This window comes from Podarcis raffonei, chromosome 4 (genome assembly GCF_027172205.1).
Source record: "Podarcis raffonei isolate rPodRaf1 chromosome 4, rPodRaf1.pri, whole genome shotgun sequence".
NCBI lineage: Eukaryota > Metazoa > Chordata > Lepidosauria > Squamata > Lacertidae > Podarcis > Podarcis raffonei.
The window spans coordinates 14,699,318-14,715,571 of record NC_070605.1 but is presented as its reverse complement, the minus strand read 5'-3'; the positions used below and the strand labels follow the sequence as shown (position 1 = coordinate 14,715,571).

Sequence of the window (16,254 nt, the reverse complement as noted above, 5' to 3'; positions counted from 1 at the left end):
CCAGTAAAAGGTTATTATAATGATGACGCCTCTGCACTGGGCTCCCTCCCCCTTATCGCCTCCCCCAAATAACCCAGCAACTTGGGAACAATCAGGAAAAAATGTGATCATAATGATCATGATACCTTAGCACTAGGCTTGCCCCTGCTAGACAACAACTTGGGGGGGGGAAGGAAAAATGAGGTGATGTGATCCCTCTGCACTGGGCTGCCCCCCCACAACACCTCTGGAACAACCCCTCCTGTATGGCATGCAGCAGACACAAGAGAGGGTTACCATATCCTCCTCTCATCGTCATATTGAACTGAGCCCTCTCTCAAGTAGCTGCCTGCTGCACATTCCGGCAGGCAGCAAAACAAATGCAGCAGCAAAGAGACAATTCCCACGTTTCTTCCTCCCCTCTCCTGCATTTTCAAAAAGTCTCCATGGCAGCTGCCTGCCACATAGCCGGCAGGCAGAAAAACACATGGTAATTTCAATCTCAACACACATTTTTAAAAAACCTATCGACTGCTGGTGAGTGGCCTTTCTGAACTCCTCGGGTCCTTGCCCAGTTTCTGACCTGCCCAACCATTGTTCTGATATCTGCTTTTGAACCTAGAGGTTCCATATAGCCACTGTGGCTAAAAGTCACAGATAGCAGGTCCATCGCCCAGCGGTTTGCCTAATTTCTGTGGCTGTCTGCTGTTTAGGACAGCGCTCAGGAAAAGCAGACCCATTGCAGCACATTAAATGCACCCTTCTCTCGCCTCTTGTCTTGGGATTGCCTACCCATCCTCCATACCCAGTTATTACAAACATTGTAATTACTTCTTTGTCCTCAGCTCAACCGCCTGCTTGTTAAAAGGTTGCAGTAATAAAAACCCTCATTTAAGAATTCTTCCTCCTTGAGTAGTAATCAAACCTCTCATCTATTTCGCATCAGCAGCTTGCCTTGAGAACCTGAAGCTATTTAAGACCCGTCTATGTAGATTTAGAGGAGTCCAATCAATCCTGCCATTGCAGAGCCAATGCAAAATATATATATATATATATATATATATATATATATATATATATATATAGCCCAGCCAAGCTGAGCAAAAAAGGTGGTTGGTCTGAATGGCTGTTCCTGCTCTCGGCAGAAACACAGTCAGGTCTCATCCACACTTCATTTGGGATCCCAGGCAAAGGTCTGGGATTTCTAGGTCCAAGTGGTTTTGCTTTTCCCTGGGAAAACTTGCCATGTACTGCTGAATCAGATGGCAATCAGGTTTACCAAGGTTTGCTGTTTGTTCTGATTCAATGATAAACAGTGGGTTTTCCCAGGGAACGAGCCCTTATTCATAGTGTTACTGTTACTTATCTGTTAGCATCATTTATTTCATAATACTGAGCATTTGTATTTATAGCTATCCAATGCATTGTGTCCATTATCTTGCCACCCCTTCAGCAACCTTTCCAGGCGAGCCAGTTTTGTCATCTGTGTATTGCCGAGTGGGAACTGCGATATATAATAACAGCTTGCCTTAGACCAGCAAGGGAGTTCATGACTCAGGCGACATTTGTGCCAGGAGTTTCCTGAGTCACAGCACAAGCCCTTTAGGCTGCAAGCCCACAGCACCTGGGCTTTCTGAGGTTCCCTCCCTCCATTATGTTGCGTCTTGAGCTTACTGCCTCTTGCCCTGCCTATCATTTGGACTACTGCAGCGCGCTCTACGTGGGGCTACCTTTGAAGGTGACCTGGAAACTGCAATTAATCCAGAATGCGGCAGCTAGACTGGTGACTGGGAGTGGCCGCCGGGACCACATAACACCGGTTCCGAGAGATCTGCATTGGCTCCCAGTATGTTTCCGAGCACAATTCAAAGTGTTGGTGCTGACCTTTAAAGCCCTAAACGGCCTCGGTCCTGTATACCTGAAGGAGCGTCTCCACCCCCATCGTTCAGCCCGGTCTCTGAGATCCAGCGCTGAGGGCCTTCTGGCGGTTCCCTCATTGCGAGAAGTAAGGTTACAGGGAACCAGGCAGAGGACCTTCTCGGTAGTGGCGCCTGCCCTGTGGAACGCCCTCCCACCAGATGTCAAAGCAATAAACAACTATTTTACTTTTAAAAGACAACTGAAGGCAGCCCTCTTTAGGGAAGTTTTTAATGTCTGGTGCTGTACTGTTTTTAATATTCAGTTGGAAGCCGCCCAGAGTGGCTGGGGAAACCCAGCCAGATGGGCGGGGTATAAAAAATAAATTAAATTAAAATTAAAAAAAAATGCAAGTGGCCCCTAGAAAGTTGTCCAGAATGGAATGTGGCCCCCGGTCTGGAAAAAGGGTTCCCTTCCTTTGCTTTTTGAGATGGCCATTTCTGGCTGTGGAAAGATCCAGCAGGGCGCTTCTTATCTTCTGCAGTTGTTGCAGTATTCCCGCCCCCCTCCCCATTCTGAGTGTTAAGATCCATAAAGCATTGGATAAAATAATAAGAATTCGTGTTCTGCAAATGTGTGTCCCAGCAGGTTCCTGACAGGAAGACAGTGTGCTACCAGGGGGTGGGAGGAGAGATATCTGCGTTTTGTTCACTGCTACTAATAAAATCCATACTTTAAACAGCTTGCAAAAACAAACATATGCTTAAGCTGGCTTCCTCATTAAAAACGACTTCTCTTGGAGCTATTGTTTAAAATGTATTTGTAAGCTCAATAGGACTTGGCACCTCACTCGCACAAGTTTTCCCCCCCTTTAAAAAAGCCTCGGAGTCATTTGTCTCACTTATACATCTTTCACCTCTTATTATTTACCAAATCTAAGCTGCTACGCATGAGAATTTACTGCCCTCCAAGTCTCAAGGACGGAGTTTTCTACCGAGTTTAGGTAGATGAAGAGTGCGTTTCGTTAGTTAGCTTGAGCCTGTCATGATTTCATTTGCTAAAAATGCCTTGAAATGAGTTTATTCCACTTGTTTATTTTTTAAATACACAACCACCTATCAACCTCAGAGGGGAATTGGGGTGGTTCACAGCAGGAAGGGGAATAACCAGGCTCACACTCAGCCAATCAGAGAGATTTGGTTGGTCTGAAATGGCGAAGGGTCTGCCCACTAAGGAACAAAGGTTCAAAGAAGGGGCAGCGAACCCATCTCAGTCCAAGGTCCACATACTCCTTCTGGGGGGTGACATATGAGTCATGGGTGGGGCCAGTGGCAAAAGTGGGGAGAGCCACAAATGCAAATGTTACCTTTGTACATTAGTTTCTGCACATATTCACATGCACTCTCCATTCAGATAAGCAAGAGGCATCATCAGAGTTCAAGGGTACATTCCATCACGCAAAACACGCAAGTAGAGTGAAAGAAAGGTCTGGTGAGGGGTGTGGCTCAGGAGGGTATGGGGCAGAGTCCCCAGGGCCAGATAGGGAGCCCTCGAGGGCCACATCTCCCGCACCTCCAGACCTGAGGCCCTGCGATGTCCGATTTAAAGGAACGGAAACCTAGCAGCCATAAGAAGCAGATGCTGCTATTGCATCACTGCAATCATTAGTATTATCGGCTAAGCACTGCAAGATTTGGTTTAACTTGCTCGTTTCACATTCTATTTGTTTATTTGCTTTATTGCTCCCTTTCTTCAAGAGGTTCCGGAGGCAGCTTACAAAAGAGTTAAAACTGCAATAAAGCAAATGCAGATAGAAACACCAAAACACACTATAAAATCCATACGAGGTAATGCAATAATTCCATTTAACGCTGAGATAGGATAATGAAATCTGATTGCACATATTAAGGATGCAATTCTCCAGTCTCAGGTTCAAATGCCAGTTGTTCTTGCCTTGGTGACAGAATATTTTGATGAAATGTTGTATGCAGTTGCAGCATATGATTCTGCATTTCAAGCGTGAACCCTAGCTTCACCACCTGTATATAAGTGGTCAAGGAAATATGCAATATCTCCCTTGAAGGGTGATAGATACATCAGAACATAAAAATTAGTGTGTGTGCAGTATGGAGGTCTCTTCCCCACCTTTAAAAAAAAAGATCTTTATTATACTTTAATTAACTGAAACAAACTAAACAAATACAATACAATACAATACAGTAACAATACAATACGTACCTTACATACCTGCTTAACCCACCTATACACCACATATACTTGACTTCCAACTCTTCTTTTTGTGCTTTGTAGGCATTTCATGATTGTATTACTATCTTTCTTTTATTTTTATCTAACCAGATTCTACCACAACTTTCCTATATTTTCAAGATTTACTCTATTTCTGCCAGGAGATTTACATTCTCCATAATAGTTTTTGAGATATTCTTTAAAGATTGACCATTCATTGTTCACTTTTTGAACCAAATTTCGTCTTATTCTCCCTGTAAGTTCTGTGAGATGTTTTCTTAATTTCTATAGACATGATACCGAGCAGGAAAAGTTTAGGGTTTTCTTTTATGAATGAGAGTTTAAACGTTTCTTTCAGTTCGTTATAGGCGGTGTTCCAAAAGTCTTTTAACATCTTGCACTCCTGCCACATATGTTGCACTGTACATATGTGTACAGTATGGAGGTCTCACCTTGATTCCATACCTGTTTTCAGGCGGATTAGGAAAAAATGTAAAACCACAGTGCAACATTTATTACATTTATATACCTTTCTTGCAAGAGGTTCCGGGAGGCTCACCGTATTTTTCGCTCCATAGGGCGCACTGGACCATAGGGCGCACCTAGTTTATAGGGGGAGAAATAAAGATTTTTTTTTATTCCCCCCCCCAGCCGCGGGGCTGGGGCGGGGGAAGCCTGAGCTTCCCCCGACCCCAGCCCCCAGAACAGGTCCAGGAGCGGCGGCAAGATTGCACGCAACCTCGCCACCGCTCCCAGAGCTTGCGGGGCTGGGGATGGGGGAAGCCCGAGCTTCCCCCGACCCCAGCCCCCAGAACAGGCTGCTATCCGTAAGCCTTCGGAGCCCGAAGGCTTGCGGATAACTGCCTGAAGCCCGGGGAGCGCAGCGGGAGTTGGCGCTGCGCTCCCTGGGCTTCAGGCCGCAGGCTGCTATCTGCAAGCCTTCGGAGCCTGGCAAAACCTTCAGCGAAAGCCTGCATTCGCTCCATAGGACGCACACATGTTTCCCCTTCATTTTCGCAGGGGAAAAAGTGTGTCCTATAGAGCGAAAAATACGGGACGTAGTTCTCCCACTCCTTTTTTTTTAAATCTTCACAACAACCTTGTGAGGCTGAGAGCAAGTGACTGGTCCAAGGTCACCCACTTAGCTGAGTAGAAATTCAAATCTGGGTCTCAGTTTGACACTGCATCCTGAGAAGTCACAGTCAATTTGTGTATGTGCGTGTGACACATACACTTGCAGGATCCACCAATGACCACACCTGAGGTCAGAAGCCTTGCCTGTGTGTGTGTGTTTCAGGAAAGGCTGTGTGGCCCTCTTAGCACCTCCCAGCTGCTTGCTCACTATTCCACTGATGCCTGCTCTCTACCTGCTCAAAGAGATGCTGCAATGCAGCAGTAGCGATGGCAGCATGAATCATGTGCACAGAGCAATGCATGCTTTAGTGCGTGGCCTGGCTTGCCTACCTTACTTCGTCCTCACTCCGTCGGGGGTCTTTCCCAGCTTGGGATGGCTGAATCTGTCTTTCGGTTTCTCATTTTGCTTTCTTACAATTTTAAGTTCAGTTTGCCACATTTCTGCATTATTGTGCATAACTTTTTCAAAGTCCTCCTAAAAGTCCATTTCAATGCATGCACATTTTTGTCTGCATTTTTCCCTAATACACATTTTTGGTTTGCAAGCACTTTCCCATAACATAATGGTTTTGGGATGTTATTTTCATTTTTTGTGCCTCCACCCATAATATAATGCATTTGTGGTGCACAATTTTTTGGAGCTGGAATATGGCGTTGCTGGATTCGAAAGGATAGAGTGGTACCTCCGGTTACATACACTTCAGGTTACATACGCTTCAGGTTACAGACTGCGCTAACCCAGAAATAGTGCTTCAGGTTAAGTACTTTGCTTCAGGATGAGAACAGAAATTGTGGTCCAGCGGCATGGCAGCAGGGGGAGGCCCAATTAGCTAAAGTGGTGCTTCAGGTTAAGAATAGTGTCAGGTTAAGTACAGACCTCCGGAACGAATTAAGTACTTAACCCAAGGTACCACTGTAGTTGTATTTTGATTTCAGGAAATGGTACATTGTTTCAGGAAGTGGAAATTTGATAGTTTTGGAATTGAATTCCCCCTTGCATTTTGTTATAACTGCCCCCCCAGGAGCCAGCTGGTGAAGGGCAGGAAATAAATTTTATAATCATCATCATACAGGCAAGTCGCATCATGTGCAGGTGTTCGGTTCCTAGGGTCGTGCCTAAAGATCACATTGAGCCAAGATTATCCTTTCTTGGCTGGCAAGGGTCCAGGGGAAGGGCTCCCTCATGTCTCTGTTGCCTCCCCTCACTCCTCCACATGCGAGCAACCGGTGGAAGGGAGAAGGAGAGAGGTGGACACAGAAAGAGCGATAGGCAGAAAAAAAGGCTGGAATGGATCTTGAACAGAGCTGCAGCCAAGTGTGTGAAATTGAATTTGTGTGTGTAAAACACACATGTGATTATACAGTGGTACCTCGGGTTACATACGCTTCAGGTTACAGACTCCGCTAACTCAGAAATAGTACCTCGGGTTAAGAACTTTGCTTCAGGATGAGAACAGAAATCGTGCGGCGGCAGCAGGAGGCTCCATTAGCGAAAGTACGCCTCTAGTTAAGAACAGTTTCAGGTTAAGAACGGACCACCGGAATGAATTAAGTACTTAACCCGAGGTACCACTGTAATGATAATCTTTATTGCCAACTACACTGTCTGTGGCACGTTGGGAGAAGTCAAGAAGACAAATACATGAGACAACCTTTCAGCTCAGGCCACCAAAAAGCAAACATTTTTACTTGCCTCAGGAGAATGGGAATTGTGGCGGCGGTGGGGCTGTTGAGGAGGAAAAACTGGGTAGTTGGTCGCCACTGCGTCCACTCACCAGGCAGAAAATGCCTTGCGATATGATTGGCTTTGCTTGGAATTTTAAAAAAAGTTTTCAGCATTATTTTACTATTGAACTAAAGAGTTTGCCACCAGTGATGGCCACCAACTTGGGGGGCTTTAGCAGAAGCTTAGGGAAATTCATGGAGGATTAAAGCTATCATTGGCCACCAGCCATAATGGCTGTATTCTGCTTTCAGTAACAGAGGTGGTGTGCATCTGAATACCAGTCACTGGGGATAGTAATGAAGAATGAGAGTACGCAATAAAGTTATAAAGCAGAATACACAACGGTGCATATAACCTGTTACAACCTCAAAGAAATGCCCTAAACAGACCTGATCAAACTTCACAAAATATCTACAAGGTCTAATAAATAAATAAATATGTCAATGGCCATGTAAAGTACACTATGAAATTGCAAGACTGCAATTTTTATGGCGTTAATATAAGCCCATATTAAAAACTGTAATGATCACCGCCTAATTAAATCCACACCTCTTGCAAACTTTATCTTTTGTAATATCTCTAAATTACCTGCTCCATTTTGCTGACACCTGCAGTTCTTATGGATAATTAAATATTTAATTTGAGAGTAAACAATCCGAAGAAGCTATTTCTCTAAACAAGGATATAAACAGGTCATCTTTTTTTATAAAAAAATTAGCTGCTGTAACTGATTTAAATAGTTCATTACAGGAGAGTATATTTGCTAATTGGTATATGAGGTTCTTTAATTATTTAAACGATTTTATAATTTTTAATTGGCTGTAAGCATTCCAGGGTGGGTTTTTTTTAAAACAAACAAACAAACAAACAAACAAACAAACAAACAAACACAGGGGTTGGGGGAAGGGCACGGTATGCATTTTCTCAATGAATGTACGTTAATTTTGGAATCAACCAAACCTGGAGCAGGTAACTGTCTCATGCTTAATTAAAACCCACTCTTCTTCATGTCAGTCTCAGGGTAGTGGGGAGGGAGAAAAGAATTTCAATCGAACCTGCAAATTCCAATTGTTATGTGTGCCGGCGTGGTTGCTCGAGAGCGAACAGGCAAGACCCCCACTGGTCTTTTCAAAGGCTTATTATTGGTGCAAAAACATTCACAGTGCAGAACGTCTCAATTCCATGTCTTGCTCAGTCACTAGCAGAATCTGGGAGTGGGCAGTCCTTAAACTTTCCTGTTATGTACTGAGTTGAATAGGATCCAAAATGCAGCAGTCTGATTGGTCCTAGAACAATAGGATCCAAAATGCAGCAGTCTGATTGGTCCTAGAACAATAGGATTCAGAATGCAGCAGTCAGATTGGTCCTAGAACAATAGGATTCAGAATGCAGCAGTCGGATTGGTCCTAGAACAATGCAGCAGTCTGATTGGTCTGCAGGAGCCACCCAATCCGGCTCCAGATGGAAGTGAATCCACAACCTGATTGGCCTACAGGAGAATTCCGGAATTTGCCAATCACGTGCAGCCCATTGTGTAAATAATGTATATAAAGCAGATACTTTGAGGTGAATAAAGAACATGAAATACACTCTCGACTCAGAGTATATTTCATTTCCCCAGCAGAATAGTCTCTTGACCCCCATCCTACGCCTCCCCTCTCTGCGTGTAAACTGACTGCGCAGAGAGGGCATGGGCAAAGGGAGACCAGCCCCCCCGCGCTTTGCTCATGCTCAGTGCCGGGGCTCTCCCTTGCATCCTCCGATCCCTGCATCACTTCCCCACTGGAGGCCTGGCTTCCCTCCTCCGCGGAGGAAGAGCTGCTTCTCACGATCTTTGGGGGCTCTCTGTAACCCAACTGCCCTTCCACCTCTCAGCTCTGAGCTGATGGCAATTCCCTGACACCATTAAAATGCAAAAAGAGAAGACAAAAATCCATCAGATTCAGTGTCATTTATACCAGGCTTCCCTAACCTGGTGCCTTCTACTGGTATATGTTTTGACTACATCTTCCATCAGCTCAGCCCCAGATCTGCATTCACTCTTCAGCATTTTGTAGCTGGACATGCATGGAATTAAACCTGGAACCTTTTGCATGCAAAGTACGGCCTCCCCTCAATAGGCAATTTCACCGAGGAGACAACTTCAATACGACATCGTCCGTGCGTCGCTATGTATTCTGCTTTATCTCTGCTCCCATAATCGCTGGATCTAATCTAATCCCTGCAGCTATAGCTTCCATTTCTCAAATAAATGGCAATAGAGAGAAAGAACAGCCCTGCTGAGTACCACAGTAAAGGTGATAATATTTAGAAGATGTTCTATTCACTGCCACGTTAGATGTGTCGGATTTTAATGCAACCACAGAAGTATTTCAAAGGAAGCACTTGGGAATCCGACTGCAGCTTATGTTTATAAGCAATGAAGCAACTACAGTGAGCTGTTTCTGCGATATGTTTGGTGATCTGCATCTGTCTGTCTCGAGAAACAGTGGAGGAATGTGCCTTTGGGGGTGAAGTCAATCGTTTGGAAGGATACAGCACCAGCTGTGGCTGTAGAGACCGATATGTGAGAGACATGTTTTGTTGCACCTGGGGCAGATGAATTTCACAGGATCTGAGCTATAACTATCTGGACCTTAATGACTGGAATTGGCAAAATGATCAGTCTAGTGGCTAATACCTTAGTAATTTAGTCCCCACACTTATAGGATAAAACTGGAGCCAAATTAGTCAGGTTCCAGAGTCCCTTGCTCACTAGCATTAGCATGAGTACTAGGACCAAAATTCTACATTTTATCTGAGCTGTGAATGCTCAAGGATGCTCAATTTGGAATACAGTGTGCACTATGAGCTGGGGAAAAAAATCATATTCCTAACCAAGCAACTGCACCCATCAATGGTGTTAAGGTGGATGGGATTGTTCACCGCACACTCTCCTTTCACCCCCAAGGACCCAACGTTTCATTACAATAGCTAAACCTATGGTGCCACATGGGTATACGGTACCCAGAAGAGTGAAGAAGAAGAGTTTTGGATTTGATATCCCGCTTTATCACTACCCGAAGGAGTCTCAAAGCGGCTAACATTCTCCTTTCCCTTCCTCCCCCACAACAAACACTCTGTGAGGTGAGTGGGGCTGAGAGACTTCAAAGAAGTGTGACTGGCCCAAGGTCACCCAGCAGCTGCATGTGGAGGAGCGGAGACGTGAACCCGGTTCCCTAGATTACGAGACTACCGCTCTTAACCACTACACCACACTGGCACCACACCCACGGACGCCATTGCAGACTAAAACCCCCATAAGCCACAGCCAGTGTGGTCAATGATCAAGGATCATGGATGTTGTCCAAACCATCTAGAAGGTACCAAATGGACCATCCCTGATCTACTATGAAGCTAGCAAACACAAAAGTAAGCTATGAAATGCCCTATCATAGCAACAAGATTGCTGGCTACAAAGGAGGATGGAGGTGGAAGCAGAATGATGTGATGAAAAATGAGAAGAGGAAAAGGGTTATCAAGTTGTTATGGCAATTGGCATACGTAGGCCGTGATTTATGTACCCAGGCTCAAAAAACATGATCTAACCAAGAAACACAAACATTGTCTGCTAATTAGAGTATTGCCCCAATAGCATCCAGTCTAGAATCATTAGTCATACTCACTATTTCTAATTACTTTCCCCTCCCCCCATCATTTTCTTTCCAGTTACTTAGGCTTGGCTAAGGCCTTTGCTTTCTTACATTTGTACTGATAGAGGCTGGGTACTGTTTGCCCTCTTGCAAATCTGGACTAATCCCCACGGTGGCAGCCTATAATGGCAGGACGATGTTTCTGGCTATGATCCTTTACACTTAATTTGCCCTCTTGTCTTAAATGCAATTTAGTTTCTACAGGATGCTGTTGCCAAAGAACACCCATTAAGCCATAGCTGAGCTTCAAATTGCCTTTGTTTTTCCTCCAGACTTTGAGGGATTTGTTTAATAATACCGGTTTCGCTTAGGAGGAGCAGATCTTAAGATGTACTTTCTTGGATACCATTCTCTTTTTTACCCTAATACACCCTCATCCATTATCTTCATTCCTGTAAACCCACCACCCTTTGCCTGATGGGCTGAAAGGCCTTTTGGGTTGGTGGAATCAAAACTTTCACAGCATAACTTGGGAGTTATGGCAGGAACAGTGATGGCCATTAAGGTGCAATCTCTGTAACTGAAAGATTATCGCATATGTGAGATGTGGTCTCTGGGCTGAAACCAGACAGAAACATCATTGCCGTCATCATTTTATTACTTATATCCCGCCCATCTGACTGGGTGGGTGCCACTACTGAGAAGGCCCTCTGCCTGGTTCCCTGTAACCTCACTTCTTGCAGTGAATTTCCTCTGGAGAAGGGACACACTGTAGCTTAGCGGTAATTCACAGGCTTGGCAATCTGAAGGTCCCAGATTTCTCCTCCAGCATCCTACCTAAAAGGAGGCAGAGACTTGTGTTCTGCTGCTCCAGAGGGCTGGACTTGATTTAATGGGCTAATAATAATAATAATAATAATATTTATACCCAGCCCACCTGATTGGGTTGCCCCAGCCACTCTGGGCAGCTTCCAACATACTGTATTTTTCCGTGTATAAGGCTATATTCCCCCCCCCCAATTTTTTTAAGTTTAAATTTAGGGGTCGTCTTATACACGGAATGTTGCAATTAATTATTTCTTAATTTTGGGCTCAAAAAAGGGGGGGTCGTCTTATACATGGGGGCGTCTTATACACGGAAAAATACGGTATATAAAAGCATAATAAAACATTAAACTTTTTTTTTAAAAAAAACCCTTCCCTATACAGGGCTGCCTTCAGGTGTCTTCTAAAGTATAGTTACTTGTCTCATTGGCTCAGTGGGGAGCATACTGTAACTCCACACCCTCCAACATTTCTCAGATGAGAATAGGAACGAAAAGTGGGACATTCCGGGATCAAATCAGAAACTGGGATGGCTTCTGTAAATCCGGGACTGTCCCTGGAAAATAGGGGCACTTGGAGGGTCTGAACAAAAAGAAACACCCACCTACCTACCTTGTAAATATATTTAACCTGAAACTGAAACTGCAGGCACACTAAATAAAAGTTATATGTTCTTTAAACTTTAAATGAAGAGTGTCTTGTGTGGTTTTCTAGGAGGGAAGAGAGAACTAAAAGGTCAACAGACCCAGGGCTGTCTTCCCCATACTCTGCAAATGGGAACTGCAGTCTAATTCCCACAGAAAAGAGTGTGGCAGAGGGAGGAAAAAGAGGGAGATTAATGTTTCTGAATATTTCTTTCTCTGGAACCTGCACACTCACCTCTGTCCACACCAAGCCAGAATTTGTCACTTATAGAAAGTGAATTATGCTTGAGCCAAGCATATTTTTCTTCCCATTGATCATTTGCAGCCTGTAACCCTATACACAGGCGAGTGACTCACTATTTTTCTTGCATTCACACCTTCCCCAATGTTCTGTGTTCATCCCAGGAGGCCATGTGGTCGCTGTACATCTGCTTAATTAATTAATTTACATTAATATTCTGTGAAATTAGCGACTTGGGCGCATGTGGTTATGTATTTTGCACTTTCCCCTGTAGCTCTTTAAACGCTTTAATGATTGGAGCAGCATTTATTTTCCAAGCAGTTAATTTAATAAAAGTCAATATCTCCCAGCATCATGTGCTCCTAGGAGCCTTTGATTATCAGTATGATAGATTAATTGACAGATTCCTGTTGTCACCAGGATGTGCCAGTATATCAAAGCAACCTATTTTATAGACTGCTGAAAGGATCAAAATGTTTCCTAGAAGTCGGTAAAAACCATGCTGCTCCAATAAATATATGCACATTTTAAATTGATGCCTGTCACTGTGATTACCTTAAATTAAATTTAAGAAATTAAAAACTTAAGAAGAGCCCTGCCAAAGATCCATGTCATATATTTAATCTGAAACTGCAGGAACACTAAGTTCTCACGATGTTCTCACGATGGCCAATCAGATGGCTATAGTTAACTCACAAGCAAGACCTGAGTGCAATACCACTCTCCCCACTTCTGATTTCCAGCAGCTGGTATTGTTCTTGTTGTTTAGTCGTGTCTGACTCTTCGTGACCCCATGGACCAGAGCATGCCAGGCACTCCTGTCTTCCACTGCCTCCCGCAGTTTGGTCAAACTCATGCTGGTAGCTTCGACAACACTGTCCAACCATCTCATCCTCTGCCATCCCCTTCTCCTTGTGCCCTCCATCTTTCCCAACATTAGGGTCTTTTCCAGGGATCCTTCTCTTCTCATGAGGTGGCCAAAGTATTGGAGCCTCAGCGTCAGGATCTGTCCTTCCAGTGAGCACTCAGAGTTGATTTCCTTCAGAATGGATAGGAATGGATAGGTTCTTGCAGTCCATGGGACTCTCAAGAGTCTCCTCCAGCACCATAGTTCAAAAGCATCACTTCCATACATCACTACTGGGAAAACCATAGCTTTAATTATACGGACCTTTGTCGGGAAGGTGATGTCTCTGCCTTTTAAGATGCTGTCTAGGTTTGTCATCGCCTTTCTCCCACTTTCTGCCATCAAGGTTCCTCCTCACTTTCTGCCATCAAGGTTGTGTCATCTGCATATCTGAGGTTGTTGATATTTCTTCCGGCAATCCAGCTTGGGATTCATCCAGTCCAGCCTTTTTCATGAATATATCAACTTATATGAATTCTGCATATAAGTTAAATAAGCGGGAGACAATATACAGCATTGTCGTACTCCTTTCCCAATTTTGAACCAATCAGTTGTTCCATATCCAGTTCTAACTGTAGCTTCTTGTCCCACACAGAGATTTCTCAGGAGACAGATGAGGTGATCAGGCACTCTCATTTCTTTAAGAACTTGCCATAGTTTGCTGTGGTCGACACAGTCAAATGCTTACCTTAACCTGGTGGCCATTGGCTAGGATGGCTGGAGTTGATCTGCAGTGACCTCTAAGGGTGTTCAAAGCTTTGAAACAGAACTCTTTTCCACCCTTACCTGGCAATGCTGGGAAATGAACTTGGTACTATTTGCATGCATGGCATGTCTTCTACCACTCAGCTACAACCATTCCGACCCCAGGATTCTCATTATCCCACTTACTATGCTTTTGGAGTCCTGAATGTTTTCTTTCAGCGTCTCATGACTGCAGTTCTGACCAAAGGTATTGAGGGATGTGGGTCAAGCAGCCAATGGCCGTCTAGGCTCAAGCATGTTTTAACATGCTCCACCTCTCTTGGTGCCATTGGTTGATTTGCTGTGACGTCACAGCAGGCGTGGGCAGGGGCTCCAAGGCTACAGAAGGGCCACTCAGCTTTGAAGTGTGCACAGGGTGATACTGGGGACTCTGAAGACTTGGGCCAGCCCAAGACATTTTAGCAAAGGAGGTGAGCCACAAAATAGTGCCACTTCCTCACCAAGAAAAAAGCAGGGATCTACACCCAGGAATAAGGTGTGTGGGGGAAGGGGAGGGGAACAAAGGTTGGCATTGGGATCTGCTGTCCCTGTGGATCCTGCTGCAGGAAGCAGTTGCCTCACTTTGCCTCATGGGTAGGCCGGCCCTGCTGAAGACGTTAAGATCCTTTTATGGTCTGCAGACAATTTTAAATTTAGACCATATGTTTTTAACAGATGGCTCACAGGCATCCAAATAGCAGCTTGGTGCAAACCCTCTAGGGAGGCCTTGCAAAATACACTAGATCATCCCTGGACAACTGGGGATGCGCCAAGCCAAAGAAAACCAAACCCACCGCTGAGATACACAAGTACCGGGTAGGGTTTTTTCAGACAAAAGGCTGGCTGAAATGTCAGTGGCTCCCTTCAAATTCTGAAGGTAAAAAAATAATAAAACAAAGCCCTGACAGGAATCCTGGACACAGCGTGGGAATATCTGCCCTTTATCCCAGGTAGTGGGGGTCACCCAGGCAGGTTTAGTCCTAGTCCTAAAATTTCTATACCATTTGATTATAAAAACAAAAAACTAACTAACTAACATCAAAGCTGTTCACAAATACATTGTTCATAAATGCACATCTTTATTTCCTGTTATATAAATGAAGGATGGTTGCAAAACCTATGCTGGTGTGATTTGTGACTAAGCTCTTCCTTAATCATGGATATGGGGTTAAGAAGCACCTTCCTGAGCCCATCTGAATATATTGCTGCAGTTTTATGGGCTACTTAATGTATGAAGCTGTTAATGTTGTCAGAATGTGCCATTTTCAATGTCAGATTGTGCTGCTTTTTCATTACGGCCGGGAACGAGGGGGAAGCCAAATGAAATGCATCCAGAGCTTCATTCTATAGTGTTGATTGAATGTAGGAAAATTATAATTATTTAGTCAACCACTGCCATTTAAACGGTTGGTGGATCACTCATACTGGAGGTCTTCACAACCTGAATGCTTTACAACGGGTGGAAAAAAGCGAGAGATGTCGGGAGAAGGTAGAGATGGATATATGACCAGGTAGACATTGCCAATCTTTCAAATACCTTGCCAGTGTTTAAAGATCTACACTGGCTCCCAGTTTGCTCCCAAAGTGCTGGCTTAATAACAAACAAAGAAAAGAAAAACAGAAAGAACGGATGAAAACCCCCACCAGCTCACACTAAGAATATAGTCACCATCAACACACCCATCTTAATTCAAACACATACAGTGGTACCTCAGGTTAAGTACTTAATTTGTTCCGGAGGTCCGTACTTAACCTGAAACTGTTCTTAACCTGAAGCACCACTTTAGCTAATGGGGCCTCCTGCTGCTGCCGCGGCGCCGGAGCACGATTTCTGTTCTCATCCTGAAGCAAAGTTCTTAACCTGAATCACTATTTCTGGGTTATCGGAGTCTGTAACCTGAAGAGTATGTAACCTGAAGCGTATGTAACCTGAGGTACCACTGTACGTCAATATAAGCCATGCAAATGTCCAGAAAAGTATTCACCCAAAATGGTTCTTCAAATATAGCAAGGGCAGTGAGGTCCTCAGACCGTTGCATAAGTGTGTGTTTGTGTGTGTGTGTGTGTGTGTGTGTGTGTGTGTGTGTGTGTGTTATCCTTCCAGGCTCAAAGCATAAGTCTCTCAGCAGTTTTCACTTTTAATAGTGCCATCCCATGCATGACTACTCAGAAGTAAGCCCCGCTGAAGTCAACAGAACTTACTTCCAGGCAAGGGAGTACAGGGCATGAATGCGTAATAATAATAATGCGTTCTGAGGGACCTGGAATGCATTTGTGCTACTACTTTCTTGGTGAACGTTTTCTTGAAATGTCTCCCC

General features: G+C 44.3%; 1 protein-coding gene across 10 annotated transcripts in view; it reads left to right on the top strand.

The window, feature by feature from the left end:
- DLG2 (discs large MAGUK scaffold protein 2) overlaps window positions 1-16,254 on the top strand; it is an 891,570-nt gene that overhangs the window by 129,616 nt on the left and 745,700 nt on the right. The gene's annotated exons all lie outside the window — the stretch shown is intronic.